Source organism: Thermobia domestica, chromosome 1 (assembly GCF_964235325.1).
Source record: "Thermobia domestica chromosome 1, izTheDome1.hap1.1, whole genome shotgun sequence".
NCBI classification, from domain to species: domain Eukaryota; kingdom Metazoa; phylum Arthropoda; class Insecta; order Zygentoma; family Lepismatidae; genus Thermobia; species Thermobia domestica.
In genome coordinates this window covers 266,514,426-266,530,351 of record NC_137454.1, presented here as the reverse complement: position 1 = coordinate 266,530,351, position 15,926 = coordinate 266,514,426, and the positions used below count along the sequence as shown (strand labels likewise).

The 15,926-nt window shown below is 37.1% G+C and overlaps 1 protein-coding gene across 26 annotated transcripts in view; it reads right to left on the bottom strand.

The window, feature by feature from the left end:
- Positions 1 to 15,926, bottom strand: part of CaMKII (Calcium/calmodulin-dependent protein kinase II) — a 1,422,941-nt gene that overhangs the window by 1,116,213 nt on the left and 290,802 nt on the right. Inside the window, exon 1 of one of the 26 annotated variants that reach the window (XR_014126880.1) lies at positions 2,538 to 5,021. The exons of 24 other annotated variants lie outside the window; for them this stretch is intronic. The gene's annotated coding sequence lies outside the window, so the exon portion shown is untranslated. Of the gene's footprint in view, positions 1 to 2,501; positions 5,022 to 15,926 lie in introns of those variants that run through there. One more of the 26 variants, XR_014126879.1, reaches the window with a different exon arrangement.

Genomic DNA, 15,926 nt, shown 5'->3' with positions numbered 1-15,926 from the left:
AATATTAATTCTGTGACATTTGTGACTAATCTCACGGACATTAGCATTTTCAAAATAAAATTTGTAATTTTCATAGATCCACAATCTTATGCTTCGCCCCCTTTGTCGCTAAAGGTGGTGCGTTATCAAAATTATACCGAATTAAAAAAAAAACGCCAGCGCCAAATTTCACATTACTTGATTTAAAAAAAGTAGCTTCTTCCGGTGGGTCCCTGTTAAGGATATTTATCGTGATTTGTGGAAGGGGGCTGTAGCCCCACATCAATCACGGGCACATGCAAATAGCATCGGAATCTTAATTCTGTGTCATTTGTGATTAATCTGACCCTCACTGGCATTTCCGGAACAAAATTCGGAATTTTTATAAAGGTCTATCATCTGATGCTTCGCCCCCTGTGCCCCCCTAAGGCAGTGGTTACTAAAATAACATTTCAGATGTAAAAAACTCATACCTTTGTGCTACAATGACACCAAATTACACATTAATTGACAGAAAGTACCTTCTTTTCGTATGTCACTACTAAGGATATTAATGGTGATTTTTTTGAGAGGGGGCTATAGCCCCGTATAAGTCACTGGCACATGCAAGGAGCATTAGAATATTAATTCTGTGACAGTGGTGAAAAATCCGACGCTCACTGGCATTTCCGGAACAAAATTTTGAATTTTTATAAAGATCCATCATCGAGTGCCTCGCCCCCTGTGCCCCCCTAAGGCGGTACGTTATCAACATAACATTCCAGATTTGAAAAACGCATACTCTTTTGATACAATGACGCCAAATTTCACATTAATTAACAAAAATACCTTCTTCTCGTATATCCCTACTAAGGATATTTATGGTGATTTTTTTTTATTTTTGAAAGGGGGCTGTAGCCCTGTTATCAGTCACTCTTACATGTAAGGACATTGGAGCATTAATTCTGTGACATTTGTGATTAATCTCACGCTTACTGGCATTCCGAAAATAAATTTTGGGATTTTGGTAACATATCACCCATCACCTTTTCACGCCCCTTGCCCCCAAAAGGGGTACCTTCGCAAAATAATGTTTGAGACGGCTTTACTAGCTTTGTGAATGAGTGTTTTTCCATTTTGTAACAAATACAACTCATTTGCTCCAAAATCTTCACGAATAATTATTGGAGAAAACTGCTTCTAAAATTTAACATTGAATCTCCCATAAGGAAAATGAACTTTCGTGTTTACACCCTTAAAGGGGGGCTAAACAGCAATTTTCTCTTATTGTCTGTAGAAATTCGAAAAATTCAGATATTTCTCAATAAGAGTGTCAAATTTTACATTAATAGTGTATAAACTTCATCTTCTCCCAGCGCTGTAGAAAATAACACGAATTATGGAACACTCTGTCACTTGTACTAAAGATTGAAGAGATATAGGGTCAAAGGATTGCAATATTAAATTCTGAAGGAGCCTGGAAAAACGTAAATCAAAGTGATAACAAAGAAAAACTTGTATGGTATGATTCTATGTCGCAAGCCGACTAAATATGCGTGAATCAAGTTTCCAGGTCAGAGGTCACGGTCAGGTCAAGGTCATATTGAGAAGCCATTTGAATACTGTGAAAACAACCCAATGTCCGTACCTCAATGACCGGTGTGGTGCTGTAAACACGACCAAATCAAATAAGTATTAACATATTTACCTTACGCTAACGTTGACGATACTGAACCATATATATATATATTTTGGTTAACTATATTTAATAAATCGAATAACCATGACAAACAAAATACACTGTCTTCACTAATTCTCACAACACATCCATACAAAATCACTCATCACACATGAAACTAATTACTACAAATATTAAATCCTTAAACTAACCAAGCATTAGTAACATGCATTTAGTAGCTAATTTTCCATTATAACAAAATTTCACCATTTAATACTACTCATCAACGGCTCTATTGCGTGCTATGGAAGGAGCGGAAGGATAAATCCAGGTCAAAATCGACCTAGCAAAATCTGCAATCACATATTTACAAGTGTTAAATGCCTGAAGGGCAGGTAGTTACGAATATGGGAGGGGCCTTTTTCCCCTGAGGGGGGAAAAGACCCTAACTACAACTGTTAACTAACCCATGTCACTAGAATATATTAAATTCCGGAAGAAAATAGGGCCCCCTGAAACTAATCTACTCTTGCATATTCATATATTTACTTGACATTCCGAAACTACTCAATTTCAATTCTACTAAATAATAAAGAGAATTTTACAGTCACTATACGAAAACTAAGAATTATCCTAAAACAGGTCGCAAACTAATCCAATATTAACTGAGTTTCATGTTCAAAATAAGGGGCACATATTTACGATTTTATCCTTCCCGGTGTATAGCAATATGGCGGTTTCCAAAACAAGGTCCTATATCTAAATTTGAAGACTTCACTATTTAACACTATTTCCGCTGAAATATTAGTCCTTATTCTCGTCTAGTTCATCACTATGACTAGAAACTGATTAATCCTATTTTTACCTTGGAATTATATCAGCAAACAATAAATTCTCTCACAAAATTATGGCCGGAGCAACGACGTTCTGCTTGCTATCACTGTCGACCACAAAAAGCCAGATCAATGCACCAAGAACAGACAACAAAAAGGGTATCTTCCAATCATGATAACGTATTTCGGCGCGGAGGAAATCAAAGCAAATGAAATTTGGTAAAAACCAGATATAACCAGATCTAAGAGTAAAGATAGGCTGTAGAGGGAGGTGAGACAAGTTTTAGATACCTGGCAAAAGTTAATATTGGTCTGAAATTCTGAAAAAAAATGATAGCCAGTGGGGACTATATTTGAATATGACGTCAGAGCCGCAACTTTTAATTATTTAACTTGCATATCGGAAAGCAAAAGGTAAATATGAAATATAAAGTAATTTAGACATATATAAAGATTTTATTCCCTAATAAGTACATTTCTAATGGGATAATTCGATTTAATACATTAATTTGGACACAAGAGAATATATACACTATAGAATTACCCAGAAGATGAAATATAGGAAATTGCACTAGGTACAGTATGGTAAAGAAAAAGTTACCAGCTGTAGGGGTATACTACAGCTTTTCCCCACCCAGTAACAAAATTTTGTTAGACTAACAAAATGTTGCTACTTAAGGGTACTATCTACTTACGCTTGGTAAGTTGACACATTCATTCTATCCTTATCACACTCACAACTACACTAAGACAGTATATCATGTTTGTTTAGGGTATTCAACCAGCAAATCATTTTGCTTATCTTGTGTACAATTAAAAATCTTCAAATTTCGGAAATTGTGAGTTCCGATACTTCCATCTTTTAAGTTGTGAAGGATGGCGCAGTTTTTTTTAACAATTTCACAGCAACAAATGGGCCAGTGTAAACTTTTATCCATTTGGAGGATTCTTGCTTTATGATTGATGATAAGTTATGTAGTCTTAACATCACCAACTGACCTTCTTCCAAGGTAATAGCCTTAGTTAACTGTTTATTATGTTTTCGTGAATTTATGTCTATTTCAGTGAACTTGAATCGATTTTCCACGGGATCTAAATGCTTCGCCCATGGAAACACTTTCCGATAGTTATCCACAGCAGAATAACTACGAAAGCGTTCCGCCGGCGTGCAACCAATACTTTAACAGTACGAATTATTCAGGAGATCCTGTATTCTTACGAGATATTTATACCAAGTGGTTTGATCTTCACGACACCATAATCGGATTAGTCCATTGAGTTCTTTATGGCTGCGTTCTGTTATGCTGTTACCCTGAGGCGAATAACTAGCCGTTTTCTTGTGTTTTATTTTGTAGTTGGAACAAAAATCATGCCACAGCTTGGATTGGAATTGATGTCCCCGATCGCTTAACTCTCGGTGGTAGAGTAAAAGGTGGAAGTATCTTCTCTCGAATACAGTTATTATTTCTTTCGTATGCGCTTTCCTGAAGGGAAGAAAAGTAACAAAACGTGAATAGATGTCTATAATTGACAAGATATAGTAGTACCCCTGACTAGGTGGTAATTTTCCAATAAGGTCCACCCCCAGAGTTTTATGGGGTACATTTGCTGTTATATGATATTCTCTTTGAACTATGGTTCGGTTAGTGAACTTAGTTTCCGTGCATTCGATACAATTTCGTATGAAGTTTTTGATGGTGGTTGTTTGGTTTTTCCAATAAAAAATAGCACGACAGAAACGATAACATTTTTGTACTCCAAAATGACCGGTAGAGTGGACAACATTAATAATCTGGTGGATATAGCTCTGAGGTATTACTAGAAGCCAGTTTGGTGCTCGCGCTGGTTTGATATAAATTAGGTCACAATGTATAGCTATTCTACCCGAGTTACGATTATTTTCATACTGTCTTACAAAGTTCCGACATAATTCATCAGTTTCTTGATTTTCCTTAATACAATCTAAATCAATATCAGCGTATTGGGTTTTAGTTAGAAAATGTACATAATGAGTATCTGGTTCGAGCAATACCTCAGGTGGATATCTACTAAGTGTATCAGCGACAAAGTTCTCACGGCCTGGACAGCGTTTAAATATTAAGTCAAATTTTTGTAGTTTGAGAAGAATTCTTGTGGTTCTAGGTTCAAGATTCTTTTGGGTGAAAGCATGCGTGGCTGCCGAGTTGTCTGCATGAACATAAGTATTTCGACCTATGATATATTGTTCAAAATGTTCACAGAGGAACAGAACGGACAGAAGTTCCAACTGAGAAATCGACAGGGACAATTCGTAGGGTTTTACCCGTCGACTGGCATATCCGATGACACTGGGGTCGTCCTGTCCAGCTAGATATTGTGCAAGATAGCCGGCCAGATTCTCCATGCACGCATCACTGTATATGTGAAACGGCAGGGAGAAGTCCGGCTGACTTAAAGCAGGAGGATTACTAATAAGTTCTTCCAGTTTATTGAAGGTTTCCAGAGCTTCATCATCCCACGTGAATTTCTGATCCTTTTTTAACATTTGATACAATTTGGCAGTGAAACCTGAAAAGTTCGGTACAAATTTTCTCCTCCACCCTGAGACCTAGGAACCTCTGCAATGCTTTTTTGGACTTCGGAACCGGGAAACATCGAATAGGTTCATTTAGTTTAGGGTCGGCCCTTATTGTTTTGCCACTAATAATGTGTCCTAAGAATTTTATTTCCCGAGCGAAGAACTTACACTTCTGAAAGTTTAATGAAAAATTTGCCTGTTTAAAAATTTCGAACGTTCTTTCTAAATGGAATAAATGTTCTTCTTCTGTAACTGATTTGACCAAAACATCATCGAGATATAAAACAACGAAAGAATGAGTAGCGTTATTAAAGAAATTTGTCATCACCGATTGGAAAACGGCGGGACTACTCTTTAATCCCTGTGGCAAAGCAGTAAGGCAATATTGCCTACCTTTATACACAAAACTAGTATATTTGTAAGAATCTTCATGCAAACTGATTCCGTAATACGCGCTAGAGGCATCAAATGAGGAGAACCAAGTTGCATGGGAAACACGGTGTAACAGATCATTTATTGGTTCCACTTGCACCTGTGGTGAAATAATTTTGGAGTTGGTCGCCCTGAGGTCCAAAACGGGACGTACGCCTCCAGAGGCCTTTCTAACCACATAAATAGGGTTTCTATAAGGAGACATCTTTTCTATTGCAATGCCTAAACGTAACCCTTTATTTAGCTCAGCCTCGAATTCCAGTTGCATGGCCTGTGGGACGAATAGCACGGTCGAACTACTGATTCGTCATCTTTCAACTGTATTCTGTACCGAGGTGCGTTGACACGGCGTGGATATTCGGAGAAGGATCTATATTGTAATAATAACTGACGGAGACCGGATCTAATATGTAAAGGTAAGTTGTCACGGGTGTCAATGTATGTATCTATGTCCCGTGGGGAGACATTGCATTCGGGGCCCAGGAGTGGATCCAGCTGATCATCCCTATTAACCTCTCCCCCATGGAGAGGTGTCACCGCACGAGCGGCTTGACAAATAATCTTGGGGTCAAGCATGGGCTGATCTATCAGTAGCCGCCCTGACTCACCGACTGCAATCTCTTTTTCCGGTAGCCTTACCAACATTACACTCGGTTTATCAGTTGAAACGGTAATTATATTCCCGAGGCTGTCTTTCATACGTATTTCCTTCCGTTCACGATCTATAACAAAATGGAATTTATACAGGAAAAGGCAACCCAGTATCAGATCCGTTCGCAGATACTTAATTACGAAAACGTCTATCTAAAAAATGTGACTGGATATTAAGATTGAAATTTTGTACTCCCTGTACCGAAAAACTTTCTTTACCGGCAAAAGCGCCCAGTGTAAGCCCAGTGTACGGTCTTAGTTTTGCAGAGGGGAAGCGCTGTTTCAGTCTTCTCCACACCTCCCAGTCCATTAAACAGAGCTCGGAGCCACTATCTATAGTAGCCACTAATTCTACGCCCCCAATACTTCCCTTTAGGCTGGGAGATGCCGAGAAATAGCGTTCTTCACCTACAGCAAATGGCTCCTCATCAATCAGAAATTTTATAATAAACTCCGACGAATTCTGTACGGAATAATTTTGCTTAGGACATCGAAAGTTACGTTTATCGAAATTTTGGATTTGATAATTAATGGGGTATGTTCCCGCAATTATCCTCCCCCATTTCCTTCGGTAACTGCGGCGTTATTTTACCGACTTAACAGCGGTTTCGCGATTGTCACTTCCATTTAGAGCTATTCTGTTCTCCCCATTTCCACGCACCTACGAAGAGATCACATTCTGGGGCCGATTTACTACGTTATTGTTACTGTTAGTATTATTGTTACCCTGACTACGGCCGTTCCCTCCTCTCCCATACGCACTGTCAAAGCTCCTCCGGGTGTTGTCGACCCTATCCGGGTTCGATTCCAAGTTGGTGCGGTTTTAAGGACGATAACCCCGGCGATTATTAAATATAGGTCGATTCCTATACAGTCGCCGACCATTATTATTGTTCTTCTCTGAGCTATACCCACTAGGATAACGCGATCCACCTTGGGTGTAGCTCAGGAAATCCGTCTGGCGACTTGCCGTCGCTTTATTTTTTACGGGTTTCAATATTTTCGCTTGACGAGCGAAGTACCGCTTTGGAGGACCACCAACTTCCTTTCCGCACAGGGCAGCTAAACGTGATGTAACCTCCCTTAGTCTGACACAGATGAGATGCAATGGCCCGGGACTCATCGGGTGGAAGAGCGTTCACGATTATGTCTACAAGTTCAGCTTGTGACGGATTCTCTGCAATTTGATAATAAAGTTCAATGATCTTCCAAGCATAATCCAGAAGAGATTCATACTTGGAACGATCATATCTGAGAGCTTGTAGATTTCTTTTCTGGAGCCGCTCAATGTGCTCGTTGCAATATTCCTCCTTAAAAAGAATCAGAAAATCACTGAATGTCCGTATTTGATACTTTACGGAGGCAAACCACGCACCTGAAGCAGCTATCAAACACTTCTCTAGTATATGGAGGCATTCTTCATCAGTTGACTTATACATATCCAGATATTGTTGTAATCTTCGTAAGAAGACACGGGGCAGACCATTAGCAATATTCCCATCGAAGGTGGGGAAACGTTCTATGTCCCTGAGAGAAACCTTAGAACTCATACTATGTGCTACAGGGAACGAACTCAATGGGATCTGAGGGGCGTCCGGACATATTGTGGTTGTCACCGGATTTGCCACCGACGGAGTAGTTATAGTGGTAAACGCACCCATATGGCCAAAAAGAGATTTGTAGGTCGCGTCAACCAGGTGAGAATTAAACTTGGGAGTGACTGATGGTCCAGTACCATATCCTTCTCCCTTTCCTGGCAACATACCATATGATTGAATCACCCCAAAAGGAGAAGGAGCGCTCACACTCGTGGCTATCGTAGTCACAACACTGGATTCCATCGGCATATGGTTAAGCCATGGTTTTATGGTTGACTGTTGCAGGGAACAAGAGGTTACACTGTCCCGTGCATCAGGCAACACACGATTCTCCACTGGCAGCACAGTGTTTGTCTCTGGGAAAAATTTCCCCGGGGTGTCGCCACCAGGAAAAGGATATGACATATCTAACTTAATTTGTTCCGATTTTCCAATATTCCTTAAGATTGGTCACTTCGTGTTGAATGGTACTAATTTTTGGATGAACCGATTCCAATTTCTTTTCTATGGCTAGATCTGTTAATTTCAGGTTTAACTTATCTATATCAGCCTGCTGCTGATCAACCTTCTATTTCACAGATTTTTGTGTTCGTATTATTAAAATTTTGATCGACTTCGCCAAATTTAGCATTTGTTTCTTCCTCCAACTTATCAACAGAATGTTGGGCCTGGTCCCTAACCTCTTCAATTTCTGTAAACGTTTGCTCCCTCAATTTGCCAATTGAGGCAGCAAAGTCCAATCGGATATTGTCAAATTTATCGTTTATTTCACGTCTCATTTCCTCATTATTTCTTTCCAATCTGTCAAATTTATCATTCATTCGTTGGTTATTTTTATTCATATTGCCATTCAATTGATCAAATTTTCTACTCATTTGTTCAGCGAACTGCTGAAATAATAAAAACATATTAGACTCGGCAGATTATACTCCTTCTGTGAGGTTTGTTTGATAATCACCCGTGTGATCCCCTTTCTTTTCATTTTTTCATCATCGAGGTCAGATATGTCTAAGAGAGATATCTGGCCTCGGTCCTTCGGGGTACTGAATCCCCGTTCCCCATCCGAATCAGGATGTTCCGTTTCTTGGCTGGTCATTCCAGCCACTAGCTCACGAGACTAGCAAAGTTTTACTGTACACTCTTCACAATATTTTTTAATCTCGCCAGATCGGATCTCATTTTCTACGGTATCATCTAATTCGGTGCATGAGAAGTGGATCCACTTTTGGTGGCAACCACTGCACCGTGCCAGTCTAAGCGATACTCGAAACCCTTTTTAGCCTTCGCTTAATGTGCATTGTATACATGAGATTCCGGGTTCTTCTTGAGTAACTATTAATTTTGAACTTGTTGCCATAGTTCACGACACGATATACAAATTTCAACAAAATACAAAAATACAGGTACACATACACTATGAAAGACTTAATAACTAAGAAAACAATATTTGTTATAATTCAATTCTCCCCATTTCCTTCCTTCCTTTAAAATTCCAGTGCTTAAATTTTGGAAAAATTTTGAAGATCCTTCCCTTCCATCCCTTCGAAGAGAAGCAAAGGCAACAAAATAGCCGACAACTCCAGTTATCTTACTTAAATTTTAACATCTCCTTACTACTTACAACTTCATGACCAATCTAACATACACTCGATCTGAATCCTCTATATTCTCAAATACTTTTAAATATTTTCAGCTCCGTTACCAGGGAAAACAATTGTTTCCATGGTAACCGTCCTAAGTTACGGTCACCATTTAAAAACTTAAAAAAGAGAAAAAAATAATTTTCGCGTCGAAGAAAGAAGAAGTAAAAGAGAGAAGATATAGAAGAGAACGCGCTGTATAGTAATCAAGTCGTTAGTGGGAACCTTTCATCCCTTATGGGGATGAAATATTGTTAATTTATTAATTTAACATATACTAGATTTCATCAAAATAAAATAATTTTATTATCGGACTTCAGAAGATAAATAAAATAAAATAAAATATATAACCGTGTTTATTTTTTAAATTGAATTCCCAGTCAAGACTCCTTTTTTCAGTTTTTATTTTTATTTTTTTAAAGAAGAAGAAGAAGAAAGAGAAGAATAGGGAAAAAAGACAGGAAGAAGGGAAAAGAGGGAGAGTAAGAATATGAGGAGAGGTTATGGTTGTTTCAGGAGATATGATAAAAGAAAGTGGAAAGTTATCGAATTGAGATTTGTTTCCAGTGTGATTCTGCGATGATTTGGTATTCGACTGTTCGAAAGTAGGCACATGTCAACTCACACACACCGTACCTAGCCCCAGACAACCACCATTTTCGGGTTATCCCAGGCTAGCACCGAGATAGATGAGAAAGTTTACACTAATGGTTTATTATCAATTCAGAACTGTTCGACGTTAATCCAACACATGAGGTATGATTCCTGAGATCGATTGTGCTATTAAATTGGTCGCAGAGGAAAAAAATCAAATGTATAATTGGTTTCTGGAGATCAAGTATTTCAAAATATGGACAACCAACGGTTAGTTCCAGCTTCTTTTGTTCTCTCTGCCCCTCTCATAGAGCCATTTCATATAGAATTAGCATTTCTCTTTAATATTTATTATTAGTGAATTTTAGTCACTAACTACCATTAATCACCATCAACTATACATATAGGTTAAACACAAATGCTTCAATTAAAACTAACTCTAATACTCAGCCACCCACACTCATACAGAACAATGTATAGGATTTATATATTGAAATTAAACTAACCTAACTACAATTTACAAATCAATTTATTACATTTATAAAAAAAATAGTTGGCGTAACATAGCACATTATAGGTACATAGGTTTAAAAAAAATTAACATGTTTTCCATCAACATTCAAATAAGCACAATAGTGTGGAATACTACATTATAGGTATCAATGAATTTAAGTACATTACTTGCGAAACGCAGAATAAACAAACATCATGTAGCATAATTATTTTACAAGTATTGATGATATAAAAGAAAATTTTCGTTGACAATTCCGCAACGTTGAGTAGTTAAAAAAAAAAAAAGTTTTCGAAATATTCGATAAGTTTTGGTTCCTTTTAAGCAAATTATTCAACACTTGTGTCCTGTCTCAAATAACTAACCTTATTGCACTAGTTAAATAGAGACTCACTTGCACTAGTTAAAGCGTCTATATTTTTATTTTTCGTGGTCTCTACCTGAACATAGGTATTCACTTCGAAGACCTGTTATATTTGTTTTAGCACATCACTCGATGCACACCAGATAAACTTTCCGTCTATTTTCCCTTGAATTCTCTTTAACTTTTAAATCGAAAATTTCCACAGTTCACATTCTCCTCCTCAAACATAGGGAGCATATTTTTTTATTATAAATTACATTGACGAAATAGGTGTTTGGATCATTCCTAGATCCTATATATTAATCGAAATTCGATATTAAATTGTTTGGTACATTCGGGAAGACCACCACAATCAAGCTAACTTCATTTGCTGTGCAAGTCATGAAGATTTTGAAGATGTGTATATCACTGTGCTAATGAATTGATAGTTGAGTTTTTGAGACGTACCGGGAGGATTTGGGGCACACTGCTTCAGAAATTGTTACGCTTGTAATTCACAAGAAAAAAAAATCATTGAATTGGAGTTTAGAGATTTTCCGTTACGACCTGCTATTCGGATTTTTTATTATTACATGCAAATTTCATTTACAACCAAGTTATCCGAGAGATACATGCATATTAATGAATTTACAACATATTATCCACATTACATAACGCGGCAACATATATACTATCTATGTCAATATCGGGTGTCTGAAAACTATGGCAACCTAGAACGTCGACGGTAGATACCGAGCCCATACTACCTATATTCATTCATATATTTCCATATAACTCATTATAATCAATATTACTTGAAAATCAATAATAACATTTTCGTCGATAAATATATTCCATATATTCATATTCATTTCAGTATTCAATAAATATTTACATTTCATTTTTTTTCTGGGTCACATGACCCTGACAAAAGACATTTTTCCAAATAGGTTGCAAACTTTACTAGAAAACCCCGATAATATATAAAATTTTATATATTCGTTTATCCGCGTATAGAAAAATGTTTAATGTTGGCATATAGCAAATATTATGTCTGAAATCAGAACAGATTATGCAGGCACGTAAACTATCAATTGATGTAAACATAGACACATGTAGATGTACAAAGAAAAGAAAAAATCAAAGATTAGATAATATTATTGGGCCCAAACTACTAAAAGGTACACTACATACAAAACAAAAGCCAAACGAAATGAAATCAGGATCGGCAACTACTTACATTGTTGGACGATTCTCGGAAAAATAATCAGATTATGGAAAATCAGAAACTATAATGTACCCTCCCAGCAGTCACTTCTGTAACTGGTTGAAAATTACAATAAACGGTTCTATGTTGTTCTAAAACACGGAATACCTGCACGTATTATACCCTTCGAAATCTCAGTTAGTACACTCAGTCAAAATCAATTATACAGTTGTTCACATTTTTTCATGAGGTTCAGAACTGGGGGGGAGGTTCAAAGTAAAAAAAAAAAATCTCGAAGTACGAAGAAACAGAGAAAAAATGAAGTAGTGACAGCAACAAAAGAAGAAGAAAACGAAAGTACTACTCTCGACACAGATGAGTGATCGGATTTCAATATCCAACACCTCACAACCAAAATATTCATAATATATATATATATATATATATATATATATATATATATATATATATATATATATATATATATATATATATATATATATATATATATAGATATAGATAGATAGATAGATAGATAGATAGATATAGATATATATAGATATAGACTGTTCCATAATTCGTGTTATTTTCTACAACGCTGGGAGAAGATGAAGTTTATACACTATTAATGTAAAATTTGACACTCTTATTGAGAAATATCTGAATTTTTCGAATTTCTAAAGAAAATAAAAGAAAATTGCTGTTTAGCCCCCCTTTTAGGGGTGTAAACACGAAAGTTCATTTTCCTTATGGGAGATTCAATGTTAAATTTTAGAAGCAGTTTTCTCCAATAATTATTCGTGAAGATTTTGGAGCAAATGAGTTGTATTTGTTACAAAATGGAAAAACACTCATTCACAAAGCTAGTAAAGCCGTCTCAAACATTATTTTGCGAAGGTACCCCTTTTGGGGGCAAGGGGCGTAAAAAGGTGATGGGTGATATGTTACCAAAATCCCAAAATTTATTTTCGGAATGCCAGTAAGCGTGAGATTAATCACAAATGTCACAGAATTAATGCTCCAATGTCCTTACATGTAAGAGTGACTGATAACAGGGCTACAGCCCCCTTTCAAAAATAAAAAAAAATCACCATAAATATCCTTAGTAGGGATATACGAGAAGAAGGTATTTTTGTTAATTAATGTGAAATTTGGCGTCATTGTATCAAAAGAGTATGCGTTTTTCAAATCTGGAATGTTATGTTGGTAACGTACCGCCTTAGGGGGGCACAGGGGGCGAAGCACTCGATGATGGATCTTTATAAAAATTCAAAATTTTGTTCCGGAAATGCCAGTGAGCGTCGGATTTTTCACCACTGTCACAGAATTAATATTCTAATGCTCCTTGCATGTGCCAGTGACTTATACGGGGCTATAGCCCCCTCTCAAAAAAATCACCATAAATATCCTTAGTAGTGACATACGAAAAGAAGGTACTTTCTGTCAATTAATGTGTAATTTGGCGTCATTGTAGCACAAAGGTATGAGTTTTTCACATGTGAAATATTATTTTAGTAACCACTGCCTTAGGGGGGCACAGGGGGCGAAGCATCAGATGATAGACCTTTATAAAAATTCCGAATTTTGTTCCGGAAATGCTATTGAGGGTCAGATTTTTCACCACTGTCACAGAATTGATATTCTAATGCTCCTTGCATGTACCAGTGACTTATATGGGGCTATAGTCCCCTTTCAAAAATAAAAAAAAAAAAAAATCACCATAAATATCCTTAGTAGGGACATACGAGAAGAAGGTATTTTTTTAATTAATGTAAAATTAGGCGTTCTTGTATCAAAAGAGTATGCGATTTTCAAATCTGGAATGTTATTTTGATAACGCACCGGCTTAGGGGGGCACAGGGGGCGAGGCATAAAATGATGGATCTTTATAAAAATTCAAAAATTTATTCTGGAAGTGTGAATGAGTATTAGATTAATCACAAATGACACAGAATTAATATTCCGATGCTCCTTGCATGTGCCAGTGATTGATGTGGTGCTACAGCCACCTTCCACAAATCACCAAAAATCACGATAAATATCCTTAACAGGAACATACCAGAAGAAGCTTTTTTTCTATTGGTCGATTAATGTGAAATTTGGCGTTATTGTAATAAAAAGTTATGTATTTTCCAAATCTGAAATGTTATTTTGGTAACAGGGGACAAAGGGCGCGGTTGGTAATTTTTGGCTTTGGAGGGCACAGGGGCCAAAGTATAAAAATTCCAAATTTTATTTTGGTTGTGCCAATGAGCATTAAATCAATTGCAAGGCGCACAGAATTAATGCTCCTATGCTATTTTCATGTACAATCCGCAGCAAAGAACCTGCAACATGAGCATGCAAGTTTATTGTGAAACTACGACTAACAGCGCAGGAAATCAACATAACGTCTAAGTGGCATGAATTACGCCAGGAGAAACCTCGGCGTCCTCCCCTGCACACTTATTTTGGAGCGAAAGACTTTGTCCTTTCACAATAAACATATATGCTCATGTTGCAGGTTTTTTGCTGCGGACTGTACCAGTGACTGATATTAGGCTACAATCCCCTTTCATAAAACAATAGAAATTCATGATGAATGTCCTTATACGCAAGAACCTACTGGCAGAAGGTAAATATTTTTCATTATTAAAGTGAAATTTGGCATTATTGTCGAAAAATGTTTGTTTAGAAAAAGAGCTAAAGCGACAATATGATAATGGTCATGTGTTGATCTCTTTTAGTGGCGTCAACTCAAAATTTGATTGGCCTAACTGGAGTTTCAATGTAAAATGCGGAAAGCAGTTTGCTCTATATTTATACAAATTTTGCTGTAAATTAGCAGTTTTGGGTAGAAAATACGATACCATTCCTCTTCTTCCTCCCCATTCATCTATGCATGCGTTTCTAGTTTTATTACGCCAAACCTCCAAATTGGGGAAGATAGGCAGTAAGAAAAATTTAAACTTTTCGTTATTTCCCGTGAGCGTCAAAATATTTGGAAATATACCAAAATTAATGCTTAGAAGCTACCTCCATGTGCCAGCGACCACTTTAGTGATTCAATTCCCCCTTCCCGGTCCCAAAATCATTTAAAGAACCACACCACTTTGTTTTATTATCTTCCATGCTTCTCTCTCTCCTATTCAGAATGCTTGCTAAGAGATGTTTGTTTAAGAAGCACTGGAACACGTCCGAATCATTTGTTGGCGTCCCACTGTAAGCTGATTTTAAGCAATGTCAACAAACTTTTGTTTATAAAACACCCTCTAATTCCTGACTCAACTTCTTGTTCATGTGTGCTGACAAAAGTTTCAGACCTTTTCTTATCGCAATACACCAACGATTTACGAGTTAACGTGTTGACAGTTCAATAGGATTTCGTGTCTGTAATAAACACCTGGGTTAGATTGACTTCTTCGGAAATGGACATTACATAGTAGGTGAATCTCGGGGATAGACTGGCTTAATCATTTGATAATTACTTGTCGTTTCCAGAATACTTTAAGAGTGCATTCATACTGTAGTGTCCTTCGATCATGCAGTCTTTAACTCAGGATCAGCGTGCTAATGTAATTGAATGGTACATTTTATCAGAAAAATCTGCAAGAGCAACAAGATCCCGTATAGTTAAAGAACTCGGATTAAAAGTACACGATATGCAAATTCACCGTTTGTGCAAACAGTTCCGCAGCAATTGTTTTCACACTGCCCATCTTGCATCTAGAAAAAGTGCAGGAAGATCTCCAAGTGTATCTACAGAAGAAACAAAAAGACAGGTGTTGTTATCTGTTACTAGTTCACCGCGGAAATCCCTTGCTCGTCGAAGCTTAGGCTTAAATATTAAGAAAACTACGCCACAAAGAATTTTAAGAAACTTGAAGGTAAAACCATACAAGGTCCGAATGGTGCAAGTGATTATGGTGATCGTGTTTATTTCTG